The following is a 27,081-nucleotide window of genomic DNA, read 5'->3' on the forward strand; positions in this document are numbered from 1 at the left end:
TGCGCACTCTGCCAACAGTACGTTACAGAATCAATCAACATTCAGTCAGTCAGTCTGGATTCTGGAGTGTGGAGTGTGACTTGCTGATACACGGTCTCTGACTGTCCCAAAGGAAGACTTGCAGACAGCAATTGTGAAGCAATATTCAGAACAACCATGTTTATACAACAACAAAGCAAGGTGGCTGATTAGCGTTTGATTGTACAAAAAATATAAACTCTAACTACAAGGCACAAGCTCCAAGTCATCCATTTTTTCAGCCTCATTTCTCCTCTGACTCTTTTACCACTCGCTGTAAAACCCTGCTCTCTGATTCCTGATCCACCTGCCAATGGAAACAGTCTCTCCTTATTTACTCTATCACAACCCCACATAATTTTGAACATCTCCCTGCAACGTTCATTGCTTGAAGGCGAATAATCTCAGGTTCTCTATTTTTGCTACATAATTGAAGTCTTTCATCCCTTGTACCATTCTAATACATCTCCTCTGCACCCTCTCCAATGTCTCGAGATCCTTCCTGATGTGTGGCGGCCAGAGTTGCACACAATACTCCAGAGCTGAAGCCTAGCCCCGTTATTTTTAGCTACCAGTGTCATGAGAATCAACAAACGCCTTCACAGACCTGAAACATGATAGAAATGGATAACCACAGTGGTAACATCTCACTCATTCTGGCAACAAGTCTCCAGATTTGTTTCCATACAGAACATTATGAACATTATGGTAATGTTCCTGCACACAAAACAGTGACAGTGAAAAAAATGAGCGTCTCTCTGATTCAGTCAAATGGTTGTCCAGTAAGAATGGAATAATGGAATTTAAAAATAATATAAAATGGATTTTTACAAAAAGACAAGTTAAGACCATCTGAAAAAAAAATAAAACTAGTTTGAGAATGTGCTTGTTTCGAAATGCTAAACACCACTCTGCTAACTTCCCCCTGTGACAATCTCAAAAGGGGAAGGAGAAAGCTTCCAAAGAATTGCTGAAGATTTGAATACGTTGACTGACAGATTCAGAACAAATCCATCAGTGGCTTCAGGGCAGGAGCAGAGTAAAGTGGAATAAAATGCTGGTGGGAGCACTGGACAGGTACACCGTCAGATATTCATCTGTAAGTTTGAAAAAAATAATAAATCATCGGCACAAGGCTGGCTGTAGAATTTGAGTCCCGAGATATAAAGAGAGTGACATTCTGCAGCATTTTTAGCTTCCTTTACGAAACTAATAGGGAAAAAAAAGTGCAAATGGTTTGTTAATGCACATCCATCTTGTTTTGAAGGTCAAGTCTAAATGTAGCCCCCAGATGAAGGAAGAAGTTGGAAGGACTAGGACTCTTGGGCATAGTTCATCCCACATTCCTAATCCATCTATTTTGTTTCCTTTTATATTTCCGTTATAAATCCTTAACTCCAAATCTATTTGGGAAACTGGCTCTGTGAATTTGTCGCACTGTAATCTTGCTCTCCCACCAGGGCAGGCACATTGCTTTTATTTCAGTCTTGAAAGCAGTCAAAAAATGCTGGGAAAACTCAGCCAGTCCGCCAGCGTCTGTGGAGAAAGAAACAGTTAACGTTTCAAGTCCCTATGACTCCTCTTCTTCAGAAGAAGTAGTAAAAGTTCCAAAGAAAAGTCATATCAGACTCGAAACGTTACCTCTGTTTCTCTCTCCACAGATGCTGCCAGAACTGCTGAGTTTTTCCATCACTTTCTGTTTTTATTTCAGATTTCCAGCATCTTTTCTTAAAAAAATTCATTCATGGGATGTGGGCATCGCTGGCTAGGCCAACATTTATTGCCCATCCCTAAGTGCCCTTGTTCAGAGGGCACTTTTAAGAGTCAACCACATTGCTGGAGGTCTGGAGTCACATGTAGGCCAGACCAGGTAAGGACAGCGGATTTCCTTCCCTAAAGGATATTAGTGAACCAGATGGATTTTTACAACAATCAGCAATGGTTTCGTGGTCATCATCAGACTATTAATTCCAGGTTTTTATTGAATTCAAATTCCACCCTCTGCTGTGGTGGGATTGGAACTTGGGTTCCCCAGAGTGTTACCCTGGGTCTCTGGAATACTAGTCCAGCAACAATACCACTACACCATCGCCTCCCCAGAAAAATGACAAGTCATCAGTCCCTCACCACATTTTCCTTCTTTGGGGGATTTCTGTCATATGGGATTTGAAAGAGCTAAAGTAATAATTTGTTGTAAGAAATGTATTCTTCCTCATCTTCACAAATTGTTATTTCATTACACTGGAGAACATGGCTGAACATTCGGAATAATTTCTGATGTTTTACCTCGAAATGGATTCTCTTGAATCTTATAATTATCTTTTCACTGTACTTGTGCTGCAAAATAATTACAGCAACAACTGCTTTTCTCCCTTGCGCAGCGATATATACTAAAGTTCCAGTTCCAGCTACTACATTTTTTTTCCACTTACGTGTGATATAATTGCTGTTACTGCTGCTGACATTTCTGGTATTCCTGCAATAAACTGTTTTTTCCATTATTGACTTGGTTTGCATTGCCGTCTTGGGAGGAAGACAGCAACAAGAGAGTCATACTCGCCAATAGCGGTGTCAAAGAATTTGGAGGCTTTGGGTATTGTCTGTACCTGCACTTGTTTAGGTTTATTTCCCAAATCAAAGCATATTTCTAATCTATGGTTGGATCTCTCATGGGAATGTCTTCAAAGTCAGGACACCATGTACTATCCTCAGAGGTCACAGATGCTATCAGAGTTGACACGCATCAAGTCCCTGTGCATCCATGCTCACTGACTTACTTCAGCTCTGTGTCAAGCAATGCCTTGATGTTAAAATTTTTATCCTTGTTGGCCTCTCCCTATCTCTGTAATCTCCTCCATTCCCACAACCCTTTGAGGTAACTGCAGTCCTGTTGCGCATCGCCAAGTTTAATTGCCCCACTACTGGTGGCTGTTCCTTCAGCTGTGCGAGTCCTAAGCTCTGGAATTCCCTCCCTAAACCTCTCTGCTTCCTTAAACGCCCTCAACTCCTCTTTCCTGACACTCCTTAAAACCTACCTCCGTGGCTACCTGTCCTCATATCTCCTTCTGTGGCACCATTTTAAATTTTGTTTGATAATGTTCCTGTGAAGCATCTTGGGATGTTTTAATGCATTAAGCACATTATACAAGTGCAAGCAGTTGCTGTTGTCTAGAGGATCTGCACCTTCCAGAACTTAGAAAACCATATCTCGTGGCACAGGTGCAATTTTATGATGGGAAAATCCAATTAAGGAAACACTCAAAGACACATCAGGCTGGTGATAAGTAAGGAGTGAATGACGTACACAGCAAGTTTAACACAAGACACACAACGTCTTTTCCATTCAGCCACCTTCCGATTGCCAGGGGGTGCGGAGGAGAGGAGATGAAGGGGAATTTTAAAGAACACATTTTTGTTTACTGTCACTGGGTTTTCTTCAATTTTTCTTTGTCCCCCCCTGAAGGTTGGATTGTTGTGGAACGGCGAGGGAAAACATGCTTAGTCACGATGTCCCCGCCATCATGTTGTGAGAGGCAGGTCTGATGGACGAGCTGCTCTTTTCCTGCCTGTGAATTTCGTACATTTGTATGTTCTAACACAGGATCCCAGTTTCCACTAGAAGGTAGCAGTCAACGAACGGGATACACAGCAGCAATCAGACGCAGTTTTCTGATGAAAGGTCATCAGCTGAAACGTTAGCTCACTTTCTCTCTCCACAGATGCTGCCTTACCTGCTGAGTATTTTTGGCATTTTCTGCTTTTACTGCAATTTTGACAGGTTTGCTTCCACAGGATTGATGCAACCTTTTAAGATTGAAGCAAAACACAGGTGCTTAACCCTCTTAGCTGGTTCAACCCAAAGTGCTGCCATGTTATTATATTAACCACAAAAAAGATTAAAACAATGCTACAACCAGAATCATGTAAATGAGAACACGGTGATAATGTGAATTAGTTGCCACAGGCAAGTTTTTAGTCTGATATAATTAAGATAATTTGTTCCTGGGGCTCTTTTGAACGTAAAAACTTTATTTTTCCATGTAATCTTTCTTAAGTAAACTTCCAGAGGATGTCTATCAAAATATATAATCCACATTGTTTTTTAAGTCTCCCCTTGCCACGGTGTCTGTTTTTCATTGAGCTGGTTTACACTGTTGGTGAATGTCAATGAAACCTGAGTGGATGTCTTATTGTACCAGATTATGAGGTGAATGGACAGGGTGGATAGGGAGCAGCTGTTCCCCTTAGTCGAAGGGTCAGTCACAAGGGGACATAAGTTCAAGGTGAGGGGCAGGAGGTTTAGGGGGGGATGTGAGGAAAAACGTTTTTACCCAGAGGGTGGTGACGGTCTGGAATGCGCTGCCTGGGAGGGTGGTGGAGGCGGGTTGCCTCACATCCTTTAAAAAGTACCTGGATGAGCACTTGGCACGTCATAACATACAAGGCTATGGGCCAAGTGCTGGTAAATGGGGTTAGGTAGGTAGGTCAGGTGTTTCTCACATGTCGGTGCAGACTCGATGGGCTGAAGGGCCTCTTCTGCACTGTGATTCTGTGATTGTACAAAGCAATGATGCTCTTTTAGTCACAAACCTTGGACAATCAGGAAGAAATTTCAAGTGCTTCCACAGATAGAAAGGTAGAAAGAAACATTGCGGCAGGAGGAGGCTATTCAACCCCTCAAAACCACTGCCATAGGAACGTTGGAGTTAAGGTCCAGAGGAGGCCATTCAGCCCCTCGAGCCTGCTCCATCATTCAATGAGATCATGGCCGATCTGGTTGTGGCCTCAACTCCACTTTCCTGCCTGCCACCTATAACCCTCGACTCCCTTGTCTAACTAAAATCTGTCTAACTATACTGTGAATAAATATAAAGATCCAGCTTCCACCATCTTGTGGGGAAGAGAATTCCACACTCTAATGACCCTCAGAAAAAAATTCTCCTTATCTGTTTTTAAAAGGGAGATTTCTTATTCTTTAACTACGTCCTTTGTTACCCCGGCAAGAAGAAAATCCTCTCGGCACCCACCATATCCAGTCCCCTCAAAATTTTATACATTTCAATAAGATCACCTCTCATTCTTCTAAACTCCAAGACGTATCAAATTAGATCATAAGATCATAGGAAATAAGAGCAGGAGGAGGCCATTTGGCCCACTGATCCCACTCCACCATTCAATAAGGTCATAGCTGATCAGATTGTGGCCTTGCCTACCACCCCCACCCCCCACCCCCACAACCCCCCACCCACCCACCTCATCCCCCACCCCACCCACCCCTCCCCCCCAATACTTGACTCCCTCATCAACCAAAAACCTGCATAACTCGGCCTTGAAGATTCAATGACCCAGCCTCGACTACTCTCTGTGGTACAGAATTATAGAGACTAATGACTCTTGGGGAAGAAATTCCTCCTCATCTCTGTCTTAAATGGGAGACACCTTATTTTTAAACTGTGCCTCCAAGTTCTAGAATCCCCCATGAGGGGAAACATCCTCTCAGCATCCACCCTGTCGCATCCCCCACAGAATGTTCTATGTTTCAATAAGATCACCTCTCATTCTTCTAAACTCCAATGGGTATAGGCTCAACCTTCCCTCATAGGGCAACCCATTCATCCCAGACAATCAGCCTAGTCAACCTTCTCTGAATTGCTTCCAATGCAAGTATATCCCTCCATACATAAGGAGACCAAAACTGTACGTAGTACTCCAGGTGCAGTCTTACCAATGCTCCATACTGTTGTAGCAAGACTTCGCTATGTTTATACTCCATTCCCCTGTACTTTTTGCATGTTTTGCCATCTTTGATCCATATCACTTGATGCAATTTCCCAACAAAAGCCCACCTATCTCTGTTTTGCATGTTCAGTTGGATTGTATAAGCATTGCCAAGTGATCATGTCTGAATTCAATATTATCCAAATGTCACCTCGTGGTCAGTACACCTATGTTACAGACCTTTCAGTTACCCAGGTTTCTGACCTGTAGAAAAACTCATCCCCATGCTTAAGAATCTTCAAACCAAACGACTGAGCAAGTTGCAAGGGAGAGTTGATTTCCTATAGGGGAAGTTTTCCCACTTCCCCACATCCAGGCAGTTTAAGATTAAAAAGTGCCAGAGCTCAGGGGGTCACGTGCACTGGAACAGAGGTAACCGTAGAATAGTGGTTATGTTACTGGATTCACAATCCAGAGAACTGAGTTCAAATCCCACCATGGCAGCTAGGGAATTTAAATTCAGTTAATTATACGAATCTGAAATAAAAAGCTAACATCTAACAAGATTGTTGTAAAAACCCATCAGGTTCGCTAATGCCCATAAGGGAAGAAAATCTGCTTGCCATGTGGTTGGCTTTAAAATGGCCTAGCAAGCCACTCAGTTAAGGGCAGTTAGGGATGGGTAATAAGTGCTGTCCTTGCCAGCAACACCCACATCCTGTGAATAAATAAAACAAAATGCTGGAGTTTAAATGGGCTTAAGCTCCAGCGAGGACCAACCTTCTCATCGTGACACCATCTCACTGGAAGAATATATTTTTGCACAGGCACTTTGCAATAATTAGACATATTTCTGCTTTTGAAGCAGGTGGTGCAATCATTTTTGCTCAAATAGTGTGATTTTTAAACACTGGAAAAGGTGGTCACACAAAATCAGAGCCAGACAATGCTTCTTTCCAAACACACAGCCCTATTTACGCAAGACATCTCGACACCCTTTCATGACCAAGCTTACAACCTAAAGTAATCTCAGTGATTGGAATACAGAAACCTGTCAGCCAAGAAATGGTGCACTTTGTTGACAATTTCATCTGAACCTAAAATTCTACAAACTAAAGATAAAAATACCCAGGTTGAAAATGTGACCATCATGGTCTGTTCAACCAGCCACTGAATAATTCATTCTTTGTACAATTTATTTTTCAAACACCAAAATGCTTAGAAACTCGAAATTATGCTGCTGCCTATATGTGAAACTTAATAGCTTGATAGTGTACTGGAACAGGCAACGTCTGGAGCAGGGCTTGTATCAGGAATTTCATGCAATAGGATTAGACAATTCAGTACAAGGGAATTGGATGCATTCTTGAAAAAGGAAAAACATACAGGGCTTTGGAGAAAGCGCACTCGGGACGCGGTGAGGGGGACTAACGGATAGCTCCTTCAAAGAGATGGCGCAGGGAGACTAACAGATAGCTCCTTCAAAGAGATGGCGCAGGGAGACTAACAGATAGCTCCTTCAAAGAGATGGCGCATGCACAATGGGTTGAACAGTCTCTGCCTGTGATTCTACGCTACAAATTCTGAGCTCATATCAGCGTTATCTTTGGAATAAATACACATTCTCTTGAAGCCAGTTGCGTAGAATTAGTGGGTCGCAAGGCTCTGCCAATGTTCTAATTAGGAGGGTGCAATGCCCAGAGTGAAGGTCAAACATCCAGGCAAATAAGGGCCCTGGTTTCAAAAACAGAAAGTGCTGGAAAAACTCAGCAGGTCTGACAGCATCTGTGAAGAGAGAAACAGAGTTTCAAGTCCGCCTGACAACCCTTCAAAGCTCTGACAGGTCGGTGATGATTTGCCAGATGTCTCTGCTTGCATTTCATCAGCTCTGTGCACAGAAATGTGCTCATTAGCTGAAAGGGGCGACAGAGAAAACACAATGAGTTAAGATGGCTTCACTGAACCAGAAAGTAATTTTAAATTGCTTTTTTTTAAAAAACAGGGGAGAGAGATAAACAAAACACCTAATTAGAATGGTTATTTTCCAAGCCCAAATGATGAGCTGTTCTTAGAGTTAATTAAAACAAAGTTAGAGAGGGTGAACTGCAAGACAATAATCAGCTGTCAAATCGTTGCTCATTTCCTTCTGCTGTTGAGAACCTATTCCATTTTCCTGCTGACGATTTGTGCTTTCTTTCCTACAAAACCAACAGCACTTAGAAAGATCTACGGATATTCATCGCCAAGTTAGCTCAAAATGATCCAAGACATTTGTCTTTTCTGCAGCACCAAAGTGCCTAAAGCATCAGCTCCAAACACTGTGCACAGTAGGCGTCTTGCATAGCTAATCCCTGGCCAACAGTACAAGCAGCCCCTGCAACAACGGGGAGATATAACTGCAATAAAATGTATTTCAACAGCTAACGGAGAAAGAAACCAATCGGATAAATTACAAGTGGAAACAGGCCCACCAGTCTCTGAAGAGAAAAGCCAAGATAGTGTCTCCTTAGCAGCAGGTTTTGTGGTGCAGTGGGTAGCAACCGTACCTCTGGGTAAGAAGCTCTGGGTTCAAATCCCACTCAGGACTCAATGACCATGATGCCCATGGTCACCAATGACTTCTTAGGGCATGGGGTACCTGAAGTAGGAGGAGTTCCTCTTTTGGACCTCCCCACGTTGGGATTGGCAACATTGTGGGTTCCCATTCTTCACGCACATCCCCTCTTTCAGAACAGACAGCAACCACCACTCCTCCCATCCCTCAAAACCCTGCTAGGCTTTGCTGGTCTCACCAACCATCACCCTATTTCCCCCCCCTCTTTTCTTCTCTCAGCTCTGAGCCCTCCTGTCCTGTGACTCCCTGTCTGCATTCTGCCTGTTTGCAATTGGCTTCATCATTCGCTGAAGGGGCAACTTCAGAACAGCCCCAGCCACAATCGCCAGTGACACCTCCAGCGATGGTATTATCCGCTCTCAGCCTCTCTGTGACATTCAACATAAGCGGCCTTGTTATTCCTCTCCGAGATTTCACACTCACCGCCCAATTCATGAGGTTTTCCCTCAAATGGTTCCAATCTCATCTTTTCAAACACACCCAGAACGTCTCCAGCTGGCTTCCCGTCTTATCCCCGCATCATCGGAGTCCTCCGAGGATCCGTGCTCAGCAACCCCCTTCCTCATTTACATTTTTCATCATCCCCAGACATGGGGTCAGCATTGAGGCTGAGGGCAATCAGTCCTACCTCTCCACCACCTAACAACTGCCTCTGCACACACCATACACCTCTGCATCATGGAGGGAGGGAGCGATGAAGGGAGAGAGAGCGCAAGAGAGAGAAAAAGAGCGAGAGAGCGCGAGAGAGAGAGAAAGAGAGAGAAAGAGAAAGTGAGAGAGAAAGAGAAAGAGAGAGAGAAAGAGAAAGAGAGAGAGAAAGAGAAAGAGAGAGAGAGAGAAAAAGAGAAAGAGAGAAAGAGAGAAAGAAAGAGAGAGAAGAGAAAGAGAGAGCGTGATAGAGCACGAGAGAGCAAGAAAGAGAGAGGACAAGCAGGTGCACAAGGGGGAGAGTGAAAGAAAGCACAGAGATGAAGACCATGAAGCAATGCCGGAGCCAGCCAGAGCAGGGAAGAAGCAAAGTAATGAGTGTACATTGCAGAGTATTTCAAAGAGTCTGTTGAATTTGTACAGAAGCCTCATGGCAGTTAAAGTGCCTGTATCACTGATTTAGGAAAAGAAAAGTTTAAAATTCATTCCAGGTGGGATGTTAAAACGAGGCCCTGTTTGCCCCCTCAGATGTACATTAAAGGTCTAATGGCAATATTTGGAAGAGCAGAGAAGCTCTCCCTGGTGTCTTGGCCAATATTGAAGGTTCACAGTGATGAGAATTGGAGGCTGCTGTATAAAAACAGAAAATAAATGTGAATGAAGCAATCGAACTTGGATTACAAAATGCCATGGAAGTCATTTACATGTAAATACACATGCACAGTCACAAAAATATACAAACACACATACATACATATACAAACAAACACACATACATAGACTCTCAAATCACACCCTCAGGCTCAGTGAGACACAAACACACAGACATGTAGACTTCCAAGGACACATACCCAGGAGAAGCTGAATGATGGTGTGCCCAGTAGACTTCTCCAGTGAGCAGCTGGTTTGAGAAATGAACACAACATGGTGTAGTCAGACTTGATGTCTGTACAAAGAATGCCTGATGTGCAAAAAGCAGACAAACCTGCAGCTTCTAGATAAAGTCTGAAAGTGTAGCAGGAAACACTAATTCTTACAGAAAGCCCATTCGCCATAGCTGCACTGGGAGCCATTGGTGAGTGAACCTGAGCTGGCTGACACTCTTCTTCCAGCTGTGCAATCTTTCCTGTCCTGAGTGGGAACACTGTGCACACAAGCTGTGCCAAATAAAAATCTTCCCAGGATTCAGAAGGCACCCCATCAACTATACCATCTGCATTGACATGAAGGGACATTCAATGAATTAATTCAAGTTAAATTAAGCAATGAATCCTGGATGTGAAAGTCAGTATCTTTGAAACAGGGGTTGGGGAGCAGTTGGTTTTGACATTTTTGAAAAACTGCTTTCTGTCGAATTTTTTGAACTTTAATTTTTCTTCTAATTAAGCAGTGATCTTGTCAGCAGTTTCCAAATATAAAATTTAACCAGTGTTTTCAAAGAGAGTTCACTGGTTCTGCAGAAATACAGTAATCAACAGTGTAACCCAGGTCTATCTAACCAATGCAGGTACCATAACGGTAACCAGAATATAACCAGCCGCTGGTCACCTGAGAATTACAGAAACAAAAAACAGCACAGAGTACACGAGAACCCACACGTTGTACTGAGAGGAATTGTCCGGCTAATTTGAATAATAGCTTAAATGTATGTAGCATTTTAAATGTTAAAATGTCTCAATATGCCTCACAGAAGCATTATCAGGCACTGCTCAAACCCACGACCTCCACTACCTAGATGGACAAGGGCAGCAGACACATGGGAACACCACCACCTGGAAGTTCCCCTCCAAGCCACTCACCATCCTGACTTGGGACTCATTCCTTCACTGTCGCTGGGTCAAAATCCGTGAACTCCCTCCCTAACAGCACGGTGGGTGTACCTACACCACATGGACTGCAGCGGTTCAAGAAGGCAGCTCACCACCACCTTCTCAAAGGCAATTAGGGATGGGCAATAAATGCTGACCTAGCCAGTGACACCCACATTCTCTGAACGAATAAAATAAATTGATACCAAGCCAAAGGCATCAGGACCTGTGATCAAAAGCCTGGTCAACAAAGTGAATTTTAAGGACTGTCTTAAAGGAGGGAAGGTTGGGGAGGTACAGAGATTGAAAGAGGGAATTACAGAACTTAGGGCTCTGTTGGCTGAAGGCACCACTACCCTGGGCAAGCTGAAGGAAGTGAAGAATGCCAAAAATCAGTGGAACTAATGTCCCAGAGAGTTGCAGGGCTGGGAGAGGTTACAGGGATAGAGGGAGCTGAGGAGGTGGAAAGTTTGGAACACGAAAATTATATTTTTTAAAAGAAGGGAATTTTTTTTAAAAATCAAGCAATGAGTTTACCGGGAGCCAATGTAGGTCAGCAAGTACAGGGGCAATAGGTGAGGGAGCTGGTGCATGTTAGGATGCAGCAAAAGTTCTCTCTTCATTCATTTGAGGGATGTGGGTGTCTGTGGTAATGCCAAGATTTGTTGCCCATCCCTAATTGCCCTGAGAAGTGGGTGGTGAACTGTCATCTTAAACCTCTGCAGCCCATCTGGTGAAGGTACACTCACAGTGGATTTCCTGGATTTTGACCCAGCGACAGCGAAAGAAAGGCGACATAGTTCCAATTCAGGATGGTGTGGGGCTCGGAGAGGACTTGCAGGTGGGGGTGCCCCCATGCACCTTCTGCCCTAGTTCATCTAGGTGGTAGAGGTGGCCGGTTTGGGAGATGCTGTCTAGGAGGAGTTTTGGATGAGCTCAAGTTAATGGAGGCCAGCCAGCTCCCTTATAGAACGTCAGCACATCTCGCAAAAGATCACTCAGTGACCTTTCTAATATAAATTGGCAGCCATTTCAGATTCTCAGCTGCCCTACTTTTGCCCATAACGGTGCCCTGTGGAGCTCAACTAGACGGACTCAGTTACACACAACTTGGCAACAAACTAAACTCGTGCATGCTTTGTACGCGCTTCAGATAGAAAAGCAGCAAATAAAAACATGGCCCCACTCCCATCTAAATGAGACTTCTTTTCAAATTCAGCTGTGTCAGATACACCAATGAAAGGGAAGTTTTGGAAGCAGCAATATATGGAGAAAGCAAGTCAAGATTTTAGACAGTGCAATATCTAAAAAAAAAATACATTTCATGGACACAAATCCCAAGCTAAATTCCTTACTGTTAGCCTAAGATTTTTAATATTTGGTTTGCGCTGTGACTGAAAATTTCTCCTGACAAATAAGCTTCACAACAGTCTGCGCGGCTCTGGGCTCATGAAGGTTTCAACAATAATTTTAGCTCCACATCTTGGGAGCTTAGGTCTATTTTTGAAGTGTTATTTGTTTGGCTGCTGTTAATTATTTTCCTGTATTTGCAGACACAAGGATGGCATAATTTTTAAACTCTATGCATGTATGGTTACTGAATAATACATTTCCCCAAAAGAAGCAATTTGTTGACCAAAACAATAATTTGAAGCACAAAAAAAAAGTTCCGAGGTTTATTGGAAGTAAATAGGCTGCTTCAAAGTTCAGAACGGCAATTATTTTCATATCCAACAGCGACTCTTCTGAGCTATCAAGTTTAATAAGTAAAAATTCCAATTACTGGATCTACCAACATTTTTTACATATAAAAAAATTATGCAATCTTCAGAAGTAATATTGAAATTCTTCTTGCAGCCTTACACTCAGCCCTGACTGTAGAAAAATCCATTTCATGAAATGATTAGGGGTGTCAGTTTAGCCCAGACACATGCTCCTGTCTCAGTTGGAAGGTATGGGTTTGAGCCCTACTTTAGGGCTGACGCTTATAATCTCAGCTACTTCTCTGCTTTCTTCAAACTCTGGTGACCCTTAAATTCTGGAGGGCTTCGGAGGAGCAAGGCTAATGGACACCCAGTTGACTGCTGGCCCAATTCACGGGAATAGAACGTTTATTGGTGTTTATTGCAAGGAGAAGCGAGTATAAAAAGTAGAGGAGTGTGGCTGCGGTTGTACAGGGCCTTAAGTGAGACCACATTTGGAGTACTGTGCACAGTTTTGGTCTCCTTACTTAAGAAAGGATGTATTGCCTTAGAAACAGTTCAGAGAAGGTTCACTCAGCTGATCCCTGGGATGAAGGCATTATCTTATTAGGAAAGGTTGAACAGACTTGAGTTTATACCCACTGAAGTTTAGAAGAATGAGAGGTGATCCAATGAAACATACAAGATCCTGAGGGGACTGACAGGGTAGATGTACCCACACCACATGGACTGCAGCAGTTCAAGAAGGCAACTCACTACCACCTTCTCAAGGGCAACTAGGGATGGGCAATAAATGCTGGCCTAGCCAGCGTAGCTAACGTCCTGTGAATGAATAAAGAAAAAAGATGCCGAGTCGATGTTTCCTCCTGTGGGTGAGTCTAGGACCAGGGTGCACAGTTTCAAAATTAGCAGGCTCCCATTTAAGAGGAGATGAGAGTTTTTTTTCTCTCAAAGGGTAATTTGTCTGAGGAATTCTCCTCCCCAGAGAGCAGTGGAGGCCGGGTCACTGAATATATTCAAGGCTGAGTTAGACAGATTTTTAATCGACAAGGGAGTCGAGGGTTATGTGGGGCAGGCAGGAAAGTGGAGTTGAGGTCACAACCATGATCCTATTGAATGGTGGAGCAGGCTGGAAGGGCGGAATGGCCTACTCTTGTGTTCTTGGGTCATTCCCATCGGAAAGGGTCAAGGGTCAGTGCTGGTAGAGAGACACTTGTCCCAGTGGGAGTGGCAGCCTCGCCATTCAAAAGAAGGGAGTAGAGTTGATCCGAGGCACAGGAAGGGCTAAAGACATTTTTAAAAACACTGCTAGGGTCGCACCCACACCAGGAATTTGGGGACCATTATCTTTACTGTGGGTTGGAAAGTAAACTGTTATCTCCTAATTCTCTCCCCTTCACATCCAACCCCACTTGTGATCTTTGCAAGATGTTTCACAAGAGAATTACCAAACAAAATTTGACACGAAGCCACATATTAAGACAGATGACCAAAGGTTTGGTCAAAGAGGTAGGTTTAAAGGGCTTCTTAAAGAAGAAGAGGGAGCAGGGTGGAGACATATTTCCAGAATTTAGGGCCAAGACCACTGGCAGCACAGCAACCAATGGTGGGGTGATGAAAATCAAGGATGTGCAAGAGGCCAGAACTGAGGGAGCGCAGAGATCTTGGAGGACTGAAGGGATGGAGGAGGTGACAGAGGTAAGGAAGGTGTTGAAAACAAGGATGAGAATTTTTAAATTATCCACTGGAATGAGAGGAAGCAGAACAGGAGAGAGCAATGGTCCTTCTTGGCCATCAGGTCATGGAGGAGTAACTGAACAAGGCCTTGGAGTAGGTCAAGTACACCCCCTCTCAGACGATACATGTTGGGGGGATAGCCAATTATTAGGGTTTCACAGAATCATAGAATGGTTACAGCAAAAGAGGACATCCAGTCCATCCAAGCTGTGCTGGCTCTTGGCAAGAACAATTTAGTTAGTCCCACTCGACCACCTTTCCCCTGTAGCCCAGGAAATGTTTCCACTCCTGGTGCTTACTCAATTGCCTTTTGAAAGCCGTAATTGAATCTGCCTCCACCACTCTTTCAGGCAGCGCGTTCCAGATCGCAACGACTCACTGCATAAAAGACCTTTTTCCCCATGTCACCTCTGATTCCTTTGCCAATCAAATTAAACCAGTGTCCTCTGGATCTCAACCCTTTCACCAGCAGGAAGTTTCTCTCCATCTACTCTGTCTATCTCACGATTTTGAAACCTCTGTCAAATTTCCTCTCGACCTTCTCTCCTCTCAAGAGACTAACTCCGGCTTCTCCAATCTATCCACGTAACTGAAGTTCCTCATCCCTGGAGCCACTCTCGTAAATCTATTCTGCTCCCTTTCTAAAACCTTCACACCCTTCCTAAAGGGCAGAGTCCAGAATTTGGACATAATACTCCAGTTGGCACCGAACCGACGTTTTATAAAGGTTCATCCTAGCTTTCTTGCTTTTGTACTCTTATGCCTCTATTCCTAAAGTCCAGGATCCCCTGTGGCTTATTACTCATTTTTGCAACCTGCCCTATCACCTTCAACGATTTGTGTGCACATACCCCCAGGTCTTTCTGTTCCTGCACCCCTGTTAGAATTGTACCCTTGAGTTTCGAGTGCCTCTCCTTGCTCTTCCTGCCAAAATACTTTGCATTTCTCTACGTTAAATTTAATCAGCCATGTGTCCGCCAATTCCACTGGCCTGTCCATGGGTGTGAGGGGAACTATTAAAAACATAATTTCAAATAACAAAGCGACAGAAGGGTTGGGAGGAGGCTGGGGAAGGGGTCGGGGGAGACAGCTTGATAGCTAAGTGGAGAACACATGACTAACATGCAATACTGAAGAGCACGCGTGTTCACTACTGCTTCCTCTTTCGTCACCATTGACAGGTCACTGTCTCAATTGCATATTCTGCTATAGTTCCATACCCACTGCTTTTCCTTTCTCTTTTATTCTATTTTTCTGGATTTTATTTGCATGGTTTTTCAAGCTGCTTCCCCTCTCCCCTCACCCTCCGTCACAGTTATATTTCTATATCTGATCTTTCGTATCACCTGGCAGTTTGGTATGAAGCAAATTTTTTAGTAGATTTTCTGTGATTGATTCTGCTACTGGTTCTCGTTCCCCAGTCTCCATTTTTTTTTACTTCAAATGCCCATTTGCTTCTCAGCTTTCAATTCTTGGTGAAGGGTTACACATGTTGCAAACATTGTACAGAAACTCCATTTTGTTGTTTTTAATTCCAGACTTCCAGCATTTCCAATTTATCCAGCACACGACAACAAGAACAAAAAAATACTGTGCCACATAAAAAAGAAATGGTCTTATTCAGTTCAGTTCACATCCATTAATGTGTAAAGCTGGGGTATTAAATAAAACAGGATCACACTGGCTGCGTTTACAGGGGAACTGCCCATCAATCATTCATGATGAGCGACATCATCCACTTGTCCGATTATACTCTGAGGGTCAGAGTTCACCCGGCAGCATTGACGCTATTTGATCAGGGATGCTGCTGACTGTGTGACTAAAAATCCACTTCAATATTTGTGCCTTAAAAGCAGATTAGAAAATACTTATCTCCCAGCATTGTTGGTGAGCTATTCTGAAAAGAAACAGAGAAAGTGAGAGACAGCAGTGCTGCTAAACCTCTCACAGTCTGGGTGTGAATTGGTTTAGGTGATGTTCAGATCATTCCAATAAACTATACAATCAGCCTAAGCACAAGACATTTGGAACAAATTCACCCTGTAGTTACCTAAGGCAGCACAGATCCGAGCTTCATTCGACCCGCTCGACATTAATACATTCTCACATGCTGGTATGGAAACAAATACTAAGCAGACGCTTGTACTTCTACGCAAAGCTATTCGAGGAAACTCCAAAATGCTAAATTTTAGGGCATCTTATTTTAGAAAACCAAGAGCTTGGGATGGAAGCCAATTAAAATGCTTCCTGTTACAGGAGAAACACTAGACATGTAAATACCTCAGTCTATAAAGACCTGACTAACAAGTATCAACACCGACACAGATACATTGTTAGATGGGAAAAAAGTGTTTGCTTTTCAAGGAGATGTTCAAGAACAGGTGGAATAGGAGAAAGGCCATTCAGCCCTTCGAGCCTGCTCTGTCATTCGATAAGATATTAGCAGATCTTCTATCTCAACTTCATCTTCCTGCCCGACTCCCTTATACCTCAACAAAGACAGAAATACCTAGAAAAACTCAGCAGGTCTGGCAGCATCGGCGGAGAGGAACAACAGTTCTGTTGGAAGGGTCATGAGGACTCGAAACGTCAACTTTGCTCTTCTCCGCCGATGCTGCCAGACCTGCTGAGTTTTTCCAGGTATTTCTGTGTTTGTTTTGGATTTCCAACATCCGCAGTTTTTTTGTTTTTACCCCTTATACCTCAATTCCCTCAGTACCTGAAAATCTAGCGATTTCTGTCTTGAATTTGCTCGGCACAGAGCGTCCACAAAGAATTCCAAAAATTCACAATCCTTGAAGTGAAGAGATCTCTCCTCACCTCAGTCTTAAACGACAAGCTCCTGATTATGAGACTGTGACCCTGAGTCCTAAATTCCCCAGCCAGGGGAAACAACTCAGCATCTACTCTGTCAAACACCTTCAGAAATTTACATATGTTATAATGCGATCACCTCTCACTCTTCTAAACTCGAGGGCATATGGGCCTGGCCTATTCAATCTCTCTTCGCAGGACAATCCCCTCATCCCAGCAAATCAGTCTAGTGAACCTACGTTGTGCTCCTTTTCAGTTGAGAAATTCCTCCTACAGGGTAAGGAGGCGTAAAGCGCACTTCCAAAGAAGAGTCACATGGGACTTGAAAAGTTGGGCAGGATTTTCTGGTCCGGCTCCCGCCCGAATTCAACAGCCCTTTTGCTGCTCCGTCAAATTTTCCATCCTCCCCGTGTCGATTCCCGCTGCGGACAGGATTGGAAAATCCCACCCGTTAACTCGGTTTCTCGGACCACGAATGCCGCTAGGCCTGCTGGGTTTTTCCAGAACTTTCCGTTTTTAGACTAAAACTGCACCCACGATTCCAGGATAACCAACGATGATGGCCGCAATCGAAGTGACATTTAAAATATTTAAAATCCTCTTTGCTTTGAAGGAGAGGGAAAGGAAAAGAAAGGGGTGTAAGGCGAAGGGGGAAAGAATAAAGCTTTCCTTATAGATTTAGGGAGTAAATCTTTCATTCAACAACCAGGGCATTTTTTTGGGACAAATACAAAAGTACCGAATATTACTCCAAATTCGAACAGGAAGGTTACACAAACTATCCTAAAGGAAGGACAGGATCCATTGTCCACACTAGAATAGGCCATACAACATACCAACAACATACAACAGCTCTGAAGAAGGGTCATATGGACTCGAAACGTTAACTTTGTTTTTCTCTCTTGTTTGTCAGACCTGCTGAGCTTTTCCGGCATTTTCCAGTTTTGTAACACACTTAGTCCATCTTGTTATGACAGGGAGTGCTTATTGCAGCCAAAGACACCAGAGTCAAACAGGTTACCAAACAGACTGAAAAACCTCGCTGAGTCATCCTGCTGATATGAGGACAGGATGCCCAATTTAATGTATGTAGTTCTTACCTGTCAATTCACAGCATTATATTGTGGTCAGTGGATGCCTTCACAGATCTGCAACAGAATAAATTATTTCAATCAACATCTTTTCATCCAATAATGTTTGTGCGAACTTGACAATTGAAAAAAATCTACAAAAAAAAAGCAATGTCAAGATCAGAGATACTGCAGCACAAAAGCAAACAAGAACATTACGGCCCAGGGTAAGGATACCTGACAGAGGAGAAACACCTGTCCACCAATGTTCAACTGGAATATGAGATTATGGGCCACGGGTCAGGGATTGAACAACTGATCCCCTTTCTCGTATAAATATTAAAAATTATGGTATATGAAGACGCCAGATGTCACACTTAGCTGGTAAGTGAAAAACAATGTTAGGATTCACACTACAACAGCAGTTGCCACCTGACAGTGAGGTTGCAGCATGATGCAGCCTGAATTAGGGGTCAAGGCCCCAACTGACACTTTGATGTGACTCTGTAGAAGAATTGTTCTCATTCAGCTTCACATCAGAGTCAATCCAGACACGAGCTTCAGATTTGCTAGATTAATGTCTTAAGGTGACAAAACTATCTTTTGATAATTAAGTGAGGCCAACACTAAAACTCTAAGAAGTGAACAGCAAGAAACGTAAAGGCTAAACTGATTTATTCCATCTTGTCTTGTGGTCATTATCATGTGTTTGAGACAAAATTATCAGTAATAGTGAGTTATCTCACTAATGCTTCACACATGAAAGTGAAAGGGTTAAATATTTGTGCTGGTTAACTTATTCTGGCCAATTCGATTCGTTAGACATTTATATGGTAGAATCTCATCACTTAAATTATTGGTCAAATTGCAAGAAGCAGGGTTAAAATTTAGCAACCATCGAAAGCTGGGTATTTTTTGGTATATTTATTTGTTCATGGGATGTGGGCGTCGCTGGCTGGGCCAGCATTTATTGCCCATCCCTAATTGGCCTTGAGAAGGTGGTTCTGGGCCACTGCCTTGAATCACTGCAGTTCACCCAGTGTTGTTACATCCACAGCTGTTAGGGAGGGAGTTCCAGGATTTTCACCCAGCGACAGTGAAGGAACGGTGACATAGTTCCAAGTCAGGATGGTGTGTGTCGTGAGGGAAACTTGTAGGTGGTGGTGTTCCCATGTGTCTGCTGCCCTTGTCCTGCTGGGTGGAAATGTTTGCGGGTTTGAAAGGTGACTTGACCTCATAGGTGTGAGGAGGAAGGAGGCTTTGAGGTGGTTTTAAGGGGAAGGAGAGTGTGCTGAGAGATAATGAAGCTTGTTTCCAATCAAGATGATTAGGCGACTACAACTGACTTGAAAAGACAAGTGGTGAATCAGCGCTTTGCCAATACATATTGAACTGTTCGAAAAACCAACAGGTCTGCTGCCTGAAGAAATGTCAACCCTGCCTTTGTAATCATGTCACTCCTGGGCCAGCATTTATTGCCCATGTCTAATTGCCCTTGAGAATTGAGTGGCTTGCTAGGCAAGAGGGCATTTAGGGCTCATTGCTGTGGGTCCAGAGTCACAAGCAGACTAAAGGAAGAATGGGTTTTTCCAATGATTGACATTGGTTTCATTAGATTCTTAATTCCATATTTTTCATTGAATTCAAATTTCACCACCTGCCATGGTGGGATTCGAACCCGGGGCTCCGGGGAATTACCCTGGATATCTGGAGTACTAGTCCGGCGACTACGCCACCGCCTCCCATAAACATTAACCGCGCTGAGTATGTACTTGAAGACCGAGTATCTACACTTTGGTGACGAGACTGGTCATGGTTGCCTGTTCCAGGGGACTTTCGAGATCCATAAAAAGCCTTAAAGTTTGCCCAGTACACTTGTCCTAGAGGCAGATTGACTGCTTAGTCAGTTCATTGCTGCTTGTGGGAGGGCTAGCGCTGTAAAATAGCCATTGCTTTGCCTATGTAATGGTCACTACAGTTTGCAGCTCAGTGGGCAGCTCCAAGTCAGAAGGTTGTGTGTGTCCATGTCCCACTCAACAGACTGGAGCCAAATAGTCCACTCCAATGTTCCAGCAGTTCATTCCCAAGACCACTGAGTGAAGTGTGTATGAAGCAACAACAAGCGCTAATAGAGAGCCTTTAACATAGTAAAGCTTCAATATTGGGGCAGATGATAGATTTTCAGGAGCAACTTGAAGTAGGAGAGAGGCAGAGAAGCAGAGGGGGAGAATGCCAGAGTTTAGGGCCTAGGCAGCTAAAGGCATGGCTGCCAATCGTGGAGTGCAGGAAATCAAGGATATGCAATGGGCCAGAAATGAAAGAGCAGAGAGATTGTGGAGGGCTATATGGCTTGAGGAGGTTGCTTTGCTAGCAAACATCGACGTGCTGACATGGTCCAGGTTTCAGTCTAAGATCGCAAACTGCTCTACATTACATCGGCGTGTATCTACACATTCTTACAGGTCACTGCAACTCTCAGTGCAGAAATGCAAATACATTTCAGGAGCAAGAGTTTCAGGCACTGCAAGAAAAATCTTCAAGAGAATGGAAAATGTCATTAATCTTTTCAAAATCTTTTATGTAACAGAAATTTTTGAAACCCCTGGAGGTAAAAAAACTATATAGATTTGAAGAAGTGGATGTGGATTTTGCCTGTTGTGCGTGCACTCAAGACAACAACCCAAAGAACTTTTAAAGTTTGAAGTAGATTAAATCTTTGAGGATCAATAGCTTAATTTTTGTCAACTGTTCAAGGATGTAAGATTACTGCTACTGCACTGCATTGACACGGCGCATCGCCATAGATACCACTCCTGAGAGATTCCAATTTCAGTATTTTACTTAGATGCTAAATGGGACAAATTCAGAGCAGATCTAGGAGCTGAAGCTGGGCATCCAGGAGGCGCTGATCAAAGTTCAACAGTCCTGCCATATTCAGTTGTGAATGGTGGTGGACAATCAAACAGCTAACCGGAGGAGGAGGTTCCACAAATATCCCCATCCTCTACAGGGCCCGTGCAAGAGTATTTCGTACCCTTGACAAAGCCTGCACCTCCCCTCCCTCCCCACCACCCATGCCCCCGCCCTCCTCCCCACAATTAGCGCTCGAAAATGAATACAGTAAAATGGTCCCACTCTCACACAACTGCTAAAAACTGTCAAACTCATGGCAAGTCGTTGTCCATGCTCTGGTCTCAGCTTACTTAGATTCACGCACTCCGTTCCCACCCTTCTCGTGAGACCTCAAGAGATCAGGCAGGAGCTTTCCAATCGGTTTAACTCGAACACACCGAACTCTTGGGTAACTTGTATTCGTAACTGGTGCCGCCTCCCATTCTCAGCACATGACACCGGATAATAGAAATGAACTGTACCGTGCGTATGGATAAAAATTCTGCATACCCGTCAGTCCCACACTTACACAACCCCTAAAAGTGATCAAACTCACATGGATTGTTATCTGCGCTGTCAGGACTCATGTACCTTGCAAAGTAACAATAGCAGCTCTCTACCAGCTTTGTCCTGCAGCGTGCCAACAGATACACAATGCAGCCATATTACATTCAAAATTGTCAGACTCTGTCAAAGAATGTATTCTTCTCAGATATGAAAGGGTCAGGATTGTGAAGAGAAACTGATAGAAACAGCAGATAGCCCCACTCCCTGTGCAAGTACCATCGTCCCCACAAGCACCACGTGGTCAAAATGTACGATAGCTTTGCAAAATACATATGGTATCGCATGTGAAGGTAAGGGGAGGATCTGCCTCCAGGTACACTGGATTACTTTGTAATGGGAGAAAATTGGCCAGGGCAGGAGGGTAAAGGAACCCAGCTCACCTTCCCCCCTACAAATGAGTGGAAAGAAACACAAGCAGCTGTTTTACAGGTGTTAATGTTGCAAACTCTGTGACACTGAGTGCATGCTCTAGTTGTGATTAACAGCACATCTGATACTAACTGGGTAAAGGTTAGGGCACATGTATTAAAAAAAAAGTTTCCAACAGTCCGGGGCTCTATGTACGAGGGATAAGCAGTCTGCGCTTACACTGGGTTTTGTGAATTAACCTAAGCAGCTTCCTCCTTTGCCAGATAATATTCACCAGACTAACAGATTTTCCAGTGTTCACTGTGCCTAAACAATTCACCACACCTGGGATCCTCCCTCCTCGCTGCTTTCTCATCTCCACTTTTTATTAATTCTCAGGTCTCCAAAGGCTGTTACTTGACTGTGAGTCGCCTGCAAAGTAAAGGGAGCGCGAGGTCCTCCCGCTGTAGGTGACAGAGTGGAGGAGGTGACAGGGCTGACGGGTGCCTGTGAGCCGCTGAACCTGACTGAGTATTAAAACCAATAGCACAATGGGAAAAGAGAGGGGGGGGGGAATACTGCAGAGGATCACCGAGTGAAGGAGGCAGCTGAATATGGGCTGAAGGGCAGCCGCAAAGCAGCTGAGTATCATAACCGACACCACAGGGAAAGCACGAGCAGCGCCAGAGAAAGGGTCATGGGATTGCGGGAACGTAGGGGGGAATGATTGGAGGATCAGTGAGTGCATGCTGGAGGGGGGCAAGGAAAGGGAAAGCAAGTGGACGGCCAGTGAGTGGGTGCATGTGGATGGAGGGCAATGGTCGGGAGGCTGTTAGTGAGCATGTGGGGGTGGGGTGGGGGGTGGGGGGGGAGGGGGTGCTCACTGCTGTAATTGTCTGCTGCAGAAAGTTCCTGAATTGAAAGTAAATAGTACCATAGTACCCACCCCCGACCGCTCGTAGAAAGTTGCTACCACCATTTGTAAGTTACAGACCGTACACTTTTTTGCCGCAGTGTTGGTGCTGGCACACCACGGCTGCTGTACCCCCAAACCTCACCGCTCGAGGCAACCACCTAGTTCACACCAGCTCTGATCCTCAATATGAGGAGGAAACCCAGTACATCAGTGCGAAAGACAAGGCTGAAACATGGCAACCAAAATATCAGCCAAAAGTGCCAAGTGGATGGTCCATTTCAGCTGTTCCTGGGATCCCCAACACCACAGATGCCAGTCATCAGCAATTTGATTCACTCCATGTGGTATCACGAAATGGCTGAAGGCACTGAATACAGCAAAGGCCATGGTCACTGAGAACATCCCAGCTGTAGCACTGACTTGTGTTCCAGAACCAGCCAACCTCTTAGCCAAGCTGTTCCAGTACAGCTACAACACTGGCATCTACCCGGCAATGTGGAAAATTGCCCAGGTACATCCTGTCCACAAAAAGCAGGACAAACCCAATCTGGCTTATTATCCCCATCAGTCTGGCTTTCGAGCATCAGTAAAGTGATGGAGTATATCATCAACAGTGTTATCAAGTGGCACTTACTCAGCAATAACCTGCTCACTGACAATCAGGCCACTCAGCTCCCGATCTCATTACAGCCCTAGTCCAAACATGGACAAAGGAGTTGAACTCAAGAGTGAGGCGAGAGTGGCTGCCCTTGATATCAAGGCCACATTTGACCAAATGTGGCAACAAGGAGCCCTGGCAAAACTGAGTCAATGGGAATCAGGGGAAAACTCTCCACTGGTTGGAGTCATATTCAGCACAAAGGAAAGATGGTTGTGGTTGTTGGAGGTCAGTCATCTCAGTCCCAGGACATCTCTGCAGGAGTTCCTCAGGGTAGTGTCCTCAGCCCAACCATCTTCAGCTGCTTCATCAATGACCTTCCTTCCATCGTAAGGTCAGAAGTGGAGATGTTCACTGATGATTGCACAATGTTCAGCACCATTCGCAACTCCTCAGATATTGAAGCAGTCAATGTCCAAATGCAGCAAGACCTGGACAATATCCAGGCTTGGGATGATAAATGGCAATTAATATTTGTGCCAGACAGTACAGGCAATGTAACACAAGAATCTAACCATCTCCCCTTGACATTCAACAGCATTACCATCATTGAGTCCCCCGCTATCAACATCCTGTGGGTTACCGTTGGCCACAAATTTAATTGGACTAACCATGTACTGTATTAGTACACCTCACAGAATCCAGAATGGTTACAACCCATAAGGAGGCCATTCGGCCCAACACGTCTGTGCTGGCTCTCCAAAGGAGCAATTTGCCTAGTGTCACTCCCCTGCCTTTTCCAGATAATGCTGCACATTTTTCCTTTTCAGATAATAATATAACTCCCTCTTGAACACCTCAGTTGAACATAATTCTACCACACTTTTAGGCACTACATTCCACATCCTAACCAATCCCTGCGTGGATACATTTTTCCTCATGTCTCCATTGCTCCTTTTGGCAATTACCTTGAATCTGTGCCCTCTGGTTCTTGATTCTTCCACGAGTGGGAACAGTTTCTCCCTATCTACTCTGTCCAGCCCCTCAGGATTTTGAATACCATCATCAAATCTCCTCTTGACCTTGTCTTCTCCAAGGAAAACAGTCCCAACTTCTCCAATCTATCTATCAGGGAAGTTTCCTCATCCCTGGAATCATTCTCATGAATCTTTTCTGCACCCTAATGCCTTCACATCCTTCCTAATATGTGGTGCCCAGGACTGGACGCAATACTCCAGCAGAGGCCAAACTAGTGTCTCATACAGGTTCAACATGACCTCCTTGCTCTTGTATTCTTTGCCCCTAATAATAAAGCTCAGGATGCCACATGTTTTAATAACCACGCTTGCAACTTGTCCTGCCACCTTCAATCACTTATGCACATGTACACCCAGGTGTCTCTGCTCCTGCACCCCCTTTAGAATTGTACCCTTTATTTTCTATTGTCTCTGCACATTCTTCCTACCAAAACGTGTCCTTCACCTGCCTCTTCAATTTTTATGTGTAAAAGAGAACGGATAAAGGCACTGTTTCCGGGGATCAGCTTTTTCAACATGAGGAATAATATGGGGAAGATAGTATTCATGTAGACAGTAGCAATGTGGAGTTAGCTCTCAGACACAAAGAGCTGAAGGACCTCTCTCCGTCCTGAAATCTCTGTCAGGTAAAAGCCTCGAGTGAAAACATTACGTTTGAGCTGATGAATATGTAACACGCCAACAATCAGCGAAAAACCTGTGAAGTGTCCCTTACTCCCCAGGAGAAATCAGGAACACACAACCTCTTCAAGACCGAAGCCCAGATTCAAAAAGCATTGTCCTTCCAGAAGAATTCCATTACAATATAAAAGAGTCTCTTCATTAATGGGATATTTGATGCTGTACCTGCAATCAGTACTTAACATCAGATGCTGAAAATACAGAGTCAGTGGAGAGGGGGGTGGGGTGCTGTGGTGGAAGGAAATCTGGGAGAGAAACATAGTCCTTTAACCTACTAAGTGGATACATTATACTGATGAAAGGAAATTACCTCCACAGTAGCTGGCTGATAGAATGCTTTTTTTCTGCTCTAAGGCACCAACAACTCATTGTATATTATTTACATTGTTCAGATTCTGGGAACCTGCTTCTCCCAAGGGGTTTTGGCATTTTCACTTTCTGACCCTGTTCCCTGTAACCCCCAGTGGCACAAGCTCCGTCCGAGCTGCATGTAACTCGGCCACCAGTCCACAGGTAACAACACATACACCAGGACTCTGGGGATCTCAATTTCTAAAATATCTCTGATAGGGTGTGGGCATTGCTGACAAGCCCAGCATTTGTTGCCCATTCCTAATTGCCCTTGAACTGAGTGGCTTGCTCGGTCATTTCAGAGGGCAGTTAAGGGTCAACCACATTAATGTGGGTCTGGAGTCACATCCAGGCTAGGGTTAGGGTGAGGGTTAGGTAGGTAAGGATGGCAGATTTCCTTCCTTAAAGGACATCAGTGAACCAGATGGGTTTTTATGACAATCGATGATAGTTTCATGGTCACCATTACTGAGACTAGCTTTATATTCCCGATTTTAACAATTGAATTTAAACTCCATCAACTGCCAAGGCGGGATTCAAACCTGGGTCCCCAGAGCATTACCCCGGGTGACAACAGCACTACACCACCATCTCCTCCCCAGAAAGAGAGAGAGGGGAAGGGGGGGAGAGAGAGAGGGGGAGAGAGAGAGAGAGAGAGAGAGAGAGGGAGAAGGGGAGAGGGGGAGAGGGAGAGGGGGAGAAGGGAAGAGGGAGAGGGGGAGAGGGAGAGGTGGGGGGAGAGAGAGAGAGGAGAAGGGGAGAGGGAGAAGGGGAGAGGGAGAAGGGGAGAGGGAGAAGGGGAGAGGGAGAATGGGAGAGGGAGAGAGGGAGAGGGAGAGAGGGAGAGGGAGAGGGGGAGAGGGAGAAGGGGAGAGAGAGAGGGGGAGAGGGAGAGGGAGAGGGGGAGAGGTGGGGGGAGAGAGAGAGAGAGAGAGAGAGGGAGAAAGGGAGAGGGGGAGAGGGAGAGGGGGAGAAGGGAAGAGGGAGAGGGGGAGAGGGAGAGGTGGGGGGGAGAGAGAGAGAGGAGAAGGGGAGAGGGAGAAGGGGAGAGGGAGAAGGGGAGAGGGAGAAGGGGAGAGGGAGAAGGGGAGAGGGAGAATGGGAGAGGGAGAGAGGGAGAGGGAGAGAGGGAGAGGGAGAGGTGGGGGGGAGAGGGAGAGGTGGGGGGGAGAGAGAGAGAGGAGAAGGGGAGAGGGAGAGAAGGGGAGAGGGAGAGGGGGAGAGGGAGAGAGGGGGAGAGGGAGAGAGGGGGAGAGGGAGAAGGGGAGAGGGAGAGGGGAGAGGGAGAGGGTGAAGGAAAGCGCAAATCTAGAATTAGGACACAGTTTATAGATAAGGATTCTCCCATTTAAGATGGAGATGAGGAGGAATTTCTTCTCTTAAAAAGGTGATTAATCTTTGGAATTCCCTAACCCAGAGAGCAGCGGAGGCTGGGTCACTGAATATATTCAAGGTTGAATTGGACAGGTTTTTGATGGACAAGGGTTATGAGAGGCAGGCAGGAAAGTGGATTTGAGGCCACAATCAGATCAGCCACGACCTTATTGAATGGCAGAGCATA

At 44.7% G+C, this 27,081-nt stretch overlaps 1 protein-coding gene across 1 annotated transcript in view; it reads right to left on the reverse strand.

The window, feature by feature from the left end:
• ndst2a (N-deacetylase/N-sulfotransferase (heparan glucosaminyl) 2a) overlaps positions 1 to 27,081 on the reverse strand; it is a 494,353-nt gene that overhangs the window by 342,973 nt on the left and 124,299 nt on the right. Inside the window, exon 2 of the mRNA XM_078531006.1 lies at positions 18,161 to 18,208. The gene's annotated coding sequence lies outside the window, so the exon portion shown is untranslated. The remainder of the gene's footprint in view (positions 1 to 18,160; positions 18,209 to 27,081) is intronic.

The sequence above is a fragment of the Cetorhinus maximus genome, chromosome 27 (genome assembly GCF_964194155.1).
Source record: "Cetorhinus maximus chromosome 27, sCetMax3.hap1.1, whole genome shotgun sequence".
In the NCBI taxonomy this organism is placed as follows: Eukaryota; Metazoa; Chordata; class Chondrichthyes; order Lamniformes; family Cetorhinidae; genus Cetorhinus; species Cetorhinus maximus.